Raw genomic sequence first — 6270 nt, 5'->3', positions numbered from 1 at the left:
CCCCCAAGGCAGGCCATGCAGGACTGTTTCTGAGAGGTGAGCCTGGTGCTGAGCACAGGGAAACAGTCCTGCACGCCGTTCACGTGGTTCACACATACAGCTCACCTCCAAGGGAAACCACTACAGCCATCCTGGGGCTGAGGCTGTGAAGAGATTTCTCTCGTGTGCCTTCACGGAGAAGAAACCATAGAATGGAGCGGCCCAGAGCCTCAGCATAGCCTTAGCGTGAGCACAGCAGTCGGTTCCACTCTGCTGGTTTCTCACCGGCTTTCTTCCGCGGGGGGGGGGAATAATGTCCCGTCCAGAGGCGAGTCCATAATCCGCGAGGGCAGGCAACCTCATACTCTCGCAATACGTAGCTTGCTGCTGCCCTTGCTTATCCCAGAGCAAATTTTAGAGTCAGGGGAGCCAACTCAAAAGCTCCCTCGGACCGGAGCTGGGTGGCGTGAGGCCGCCGGCCAGCTGGACACCATTGGAGGCTGGGAAACGGTGCCTTTACCTAAAGGAGGTGCAGCGGCTCGGCACCAGCCGGGGTCCTTGCCCGAGAGTCGCGTGCGGCCGATCTGTCAGATTTTCCAAGAGAAATCTCGAATATTTAAATGTGAAATCCTCCAATTTTTAAATGTTGGAAAATTAAAAACAACACTGCGTGGGCCACGCTTCCCAGCTGTAACCTTTGTTAGAGCATCCGAATGGGGCAACAGCCGCGGAGGCCTGCTCAGCCTGAGGCGGGCAGGGAGCTAAGGCAGACTCTCGGTCCTGCCCGCTTTCTTGGGCCTGAGGTCCCCCCGAGCCCAGCTCAATCACAGGCACTGTCCGAGGGACACGGTGAATGTGGCCCTCCCTGACCGGGCCCTTCCACCAGCCATCTGACTTTCTTTTTGTGGCTACACTTCCCAAACAGAACCGGCTGGCTGCCAGCATGTCATTGCTACCCTCTGCTTCCCAAACCTGACAACGGAGGGAATCTGCAGGCTGGAAGGGAACTATGAGATCCTCTACTTGAGCAGTTTCTGGTCCGGGAAATCACCTCCACCCTTGGAGCGTGTTGAAAATGTTGATTTCTTGTTCCCTAAATCTCCTAAATCAGAATGTCTGGGGGTGGGGAGCATGGAATGTGCATTATCAACAAGATCTGCAGGGCAATCTGGTGTTTCACTCAAGGCTGAAAACTGCTCATCTAGTCGAACCTTGACCTTCCCATGAAACAGAGTCCCAGAGGGGGGGGGGTGACTTAGTTGGTTGGCAAGAAAGCGAGGGAGGCCCAGGCTTTCAAAGGCAGTGGTCGTGAGAGCCCCTACCACTTTGGCTCGTGTGCCATGATTCCAGAGAAATTACCCTTGTCAAGACCCTCAGTGCTCAATCTTCCTAAGGCAAATCCAGTGCTTTGTTGGCCTGGGTGTCTTTCTTTCTCCTTACCCCCTGTGTTGTGCTCTCTGCCTTGAATCTAATGATACACTGGCTTTGGACAGTTAAGTGAGAAATACTAGCAAGACATGCAAGTGGACCACAGCGGTGGCATCCAAACAAAGGTGAAAGGCCAGGAATTTGCATAAAATCAGAAGAGATGAAGAAAGGATCAAAGAAGACAGCCCTGGAGAGCATCCTGCGGTCCAGAAGTAGGCAGGAGCGCTCAGAGAGAATCTAATTAACATTGCATCTCCCAAACCAAGCAACCAGTGGAAGAACAGCATGGCCCCTAGAGAATGAGTTAGCATCTGATCATAACCTTCACCTTCTTGCCTACCAGACTCAGTATATTGATTTAACCCCAGGATTAGCACACCTTCACTACAGTGGTTTAACAGGTATTTACAGGTAAGTCTCCTGAAGAAATCTTCCTCATTTCAGAGGATGTACCAGGCACTGACCTCCTAATCTGATTCAGCAGTTAGCCCGTCTGCAACAGGTGAGGTGCTGTGCAAGACACTAGAGGTAGAGAGAAGAGTCTGGTGGGGCCCACGGTGAGCAGAGCCAAGGTGATCGATGCAGATCAATGACAGCACAGTGAGGTCAGTCACCCCACCACTGAGCGAGGAGAGGCTTTCTGAAGTAGGTAATGACTGAGCTGGTTTTAAGAAAACAAATAAGATTCAAGTTTTAATGGTGTTTGTTCCTGGACCGATGTCGAAAGTGAATCATTAAGCAGAACTTAAAGAGAACGGCCTGTGTTATATGGGTCACTTTCTGATGACGAAGGGTGAGGGTGTGGAGGGAGGGCAGTAGCGTGGATCCAGATCCTGACCCAGTGAAAGGCGTTCCTCTGTATCCTCCTAACTTGCTGCGGAGAGCCACAGAGCTGCAAAGATGCAGACAGCAGGCTGTCTTGAACGCTAAAATACCAAAGGAGATATAGTGAAGAGAGGTTTACTTGATTTATTTTGAAGATTTTATTTATTTATTTATCAGAGAGAACGAGAGAGCACAAGCAGGAGGAGCGGCAAGCAGAGGAGAAGCAGGCTCCCCGCTGAGCAAAGAGCCTGATGTGGGACTCGATCCCAGGATCCCAGGATCCCAGGATCCCAGGATCACGACCCAAGCTGAAGGCAGATGCTTAACCGACTGAGCCACCCAGGCACCCCTAAATGGAGGTTTTAATGAAGGAGAAGAAAAAGGCTTAGAAAAATGTCAGCTTTGCTGCTTGATTCACAGCTACGGCAGACAGCACCCATGTCACCTTGCATAGAGTATGAAGGTGTGCATTTGCACTTGATTTTTATAAGGTGGAAGTAGGCAAAGGGGGAGCTGATACTGGAGAATGAAGAAAAGCTTCCAGAGTATATTATTTTCAGTATAAATTTAACAATCGCTCATATTTGCACATATGAGATAGTAAAAATTCCCTTCTCTTGAAAGAATGAATTTTATGGAAATGATTCTGTTTACTGGAGATCAAAAATGAAGCATCTCAAAATTTAAATTTTATTTTGTTTTACTTCCTTGGCAATGTCAAGGGAGTGTGTTACTCTGGAAAGAGCCCTGAAATGGGAACCACCAGACCTGGATGAAAATCTGGCTCTGACTTGGAGCAAGTCCTTAACCCCCCTCAGCCTGAGCTTCCTGCACACTGTGTTAGGAATGTCAGTGCCTGCCCCAGCTCTCTTCCTAGGAAGTCATCGAAACGAAAGGCCAATTTATTTTGGAATCCTGTGTATTACGCATATTTAGTGTCCCAAGAAATATGTTAAAAACTTCATATACGTCCTGTCATTTTGCCTTCACAGTAACACTATATATGTGGGAGTTTCTATAATCGCTTCATTATGTAGATGGGGAAGCTATGGTTTAGGGAGCTTAAGTCACTTGTCCAAGGTCACACAGCAATGAGAGTGGCAGAGCCAGTACTTGAACCCTATAATAGGGTTCTTACCCCCCTACATAATGCTGCCACTCCTCTATCATCCTAAAGCTAGAAAACGTACATGAAAGCACATCACAGATGGAGAAATACTGTCCAGGATTATTTTTCTTTTTCAGCAAAGATTCTAGTGTGGACAGGGATGAAGAAAGTGACATTCCCTACCCACCCCCCCCCCCCCCGCCCGAGCCTCCATTCCTTTTACTCCTCCTCCTCCGTGATAACCAACTCCTCATCTTCATTTGCCGCTCACATCAGTGCAGATGCTTTTGGATGCAAATACAGGTTTCCCCCACTCTCCAAGAGTAGAGCGGTCCTATGAAACCTTTCTTAAGCCAAAATGGTGTAAAGTGAAGAAGCAATTACCATTAATTTATATGGAAAACACTTTTGAGCATTCTCAGACCCAAAAAATAATCTTTCTTAAGACTTTTCTGATACCTTAGGGCACATCTTGCTAATGGTGCACAAAATAAATTGAGACAAAACACAGTTATTCCCAGACACAAAAGTTTGACATGCTGATGCTGAGATGCTGAGTGTAGTTTCAGAGAAAGGAGCTTGGCAGTGACACTCTCACTGCCCAGGGGGCACATCGCCTCTATAATGGCTTTCTTTCAGTCACCAAAAACAGGTACTGATGCTGGTCTTTCATGAAAGCAAAGTGGCTGTAACATGAACTTTCAAAAAGCAGGGGATATTTCTAACAAAAGGCTGACACCATTGGGACATTTGTTGTTTGTTTAAAAAGAAGTATGGAATCAGACAATCCCAGTTTCACAATATTAAGGCTCTGGCCTGTCACCTCGATAATTCCTTTGGTCTCATCCTCATGCTCACAAAATGGCTGCTGCAATTCCAAACACCACAGTCTAATGAGTCACTTTTTCAAAAAACCAAGAAGCAGATAGCTAGCCTGGGTAATGAATGAGTACTCCTATATGCCTATCCCCTTTTTTCAATAAAAGGAGATGTATTAGAAAGGAAAATATTCATCCAGAAACTGCACAGGACACTTTCCTACCTCCCATTAACTAGCATGGGATTATGTAGTGTATTAGAATGGGTTGGGCTCAGCTTTGGTATTTGTTAAATAGGCCCTGAAGAAATCTCAGTGGCTTAACACAATACAGGTTTATTTCTTGTTCTCCTCACAATTTCTGTGAGCTGGTGGCCCTTCTTTATCCTGGGGCCATGAGACCACTAAGGTCACTGTAGCAGGGAAAGAGGGAGAAAGGTGAGGGCACTGGCTCTTGATTGCATAAAACTCTGACAGACTGTTCACATCCCTGTTGGTTGCACTCAGTCTGGTGGCCCACCTCTTGCAAGGTGGCTGGGAAAGACAATTAGCCCCACAAAGGAAACCATGTGAAGAACACACAGCACTGCTTTGTGTTCAGCTTTGCTGCTGAAGGCCACCCCAGATGTCAGAGAAGGAGGGGCTTGGGAACAGCTGCTGGGTGGGAATCTGCCACCAGGTCTCATGCCCATCTGGTCCCTCCCCAGGCCGGGAGGTCTAGCTAAAGACCAACAGGGAATGTTCTTTGGGCTTCCATGATTCTTATGACCTCTCTCTTCCATTGCTTTTTCTCTCAGTATTATGATAACCTTTTACTTGGCCTGTTACTCTCTCCCTCCATCCACTCCACCCCCAACCAACTGTAAGGTTCTTAAGGTCAGAGGTTGGGTTGTCTTCCCTTCCCATCGCTCATGCCCAGACTACGGTCTGGCACATAGTAGGTACTGAATAGATGTTTTTAGAACAAGTGCATCAGGGTCTTTAGAAACAATGATATCAACCATTTGATGGTTTAAGAAATACCTGGCTTATACCTAAATACCTAAGCTTTAGAATTTCCAGGAAAATCACTGAGGAACGAGAAGTATGATTCAGCCTTAAACAAACATGGGTGTGAAAGAGACTTCTTTCACAGCAGACTTCAAGAATGTAGCCATAAATCAAGTAAATATTTGATCAATGACTTCAACAAATGTAAAACATTTCGTTAAGGAAACTGACTTTTGGAAACCCACTCAGAATACCTTCAGTCTAGCCTTGGCACTTTAACCCTAACTACATCACTAGGTGGGAAGTGTTGAAAATCCCTTGAATGCCCAGAGAAGATGTCACAGGGATGGTGGTCGAGGTGGGGACTAAAAATATAAGGTAGTTTGATATAAACAATTTAAGAAACTTAATTAAGGAAGCCAGATAAGTGAGGTACTTCATCAGCAGGCATTATCACCACCATTTTGGTGAAATGTATGAGGACTACGTGCCAGATATTGGGCTAAGGACTTTATGTGCATTATCTGATCTGATTATCTCAACAGTGCCATGAGGCAGGTACTGTAACCATGCCCATTTTACTGATTGGTATAGTAAGGCTGAGAGAATTTAATAATTTGCCGGAGCTGATGTAGCTGCAGAGAGACTGGTGGCAAAAATTGAGAACAGCCTCTCTGGTTCCAAAGACAACACCTTTTAACCGTTAAGCTTTAGACTTGCTCCAGATTCAAAGTACTGGAAGAAAATTTGGCAGGTGTTTTGCTCATCCGTTATTGTGTGACAACACAGCCCCAAACCTAGTGGCCTAAAACAAAAATGTATTGCTACCTCTTCTGGTTTTGTGGACTGACAGGGCCAGCTGGGTTGTTCTCTCTTGGAGTCTCTTATAATTTCAGGTAATCTTGTGGCCAGCTTCAGAAATCACACCATGTCACTTCTAGTGCATCTGCAACTTAGAAATGGGACATAGGACCAGCCTAGACTCAAGGGGAAAGGCCTACCCACCAGGGAACGAGGGCCAAGAAGCATCCTTCACTGGGGTCATCTGGTAGACCAACTGCCACGTGGACAAATGCACAAATGTGAAGCATCCTGGGCAGCTGTGCGGGAGCTGAATTCTTAG

The sequence above is a fragment of the Callorhinus ursinus genome, unplaced genomic scaffold (genome assembly GCF_003265705.2).
Source record: "Callorhinus ursinus isolate GAN/ISIS: 27379988/994484 unplaced genomic scaffold, GSC_fseal_2.0 scaffold20, whole genome shotgun sequence".
Lineage (NCBI taxonomy): Eukaryota > Metazoa > Chordata > Mammalia > Carnivora > Otariidae > Callorhinus > Callorhinus ursinus.
The sequence above is the reverse complement of the archived record's forward strand: the minus strand, read 5'-3'. Positions refer to the sequence as shown.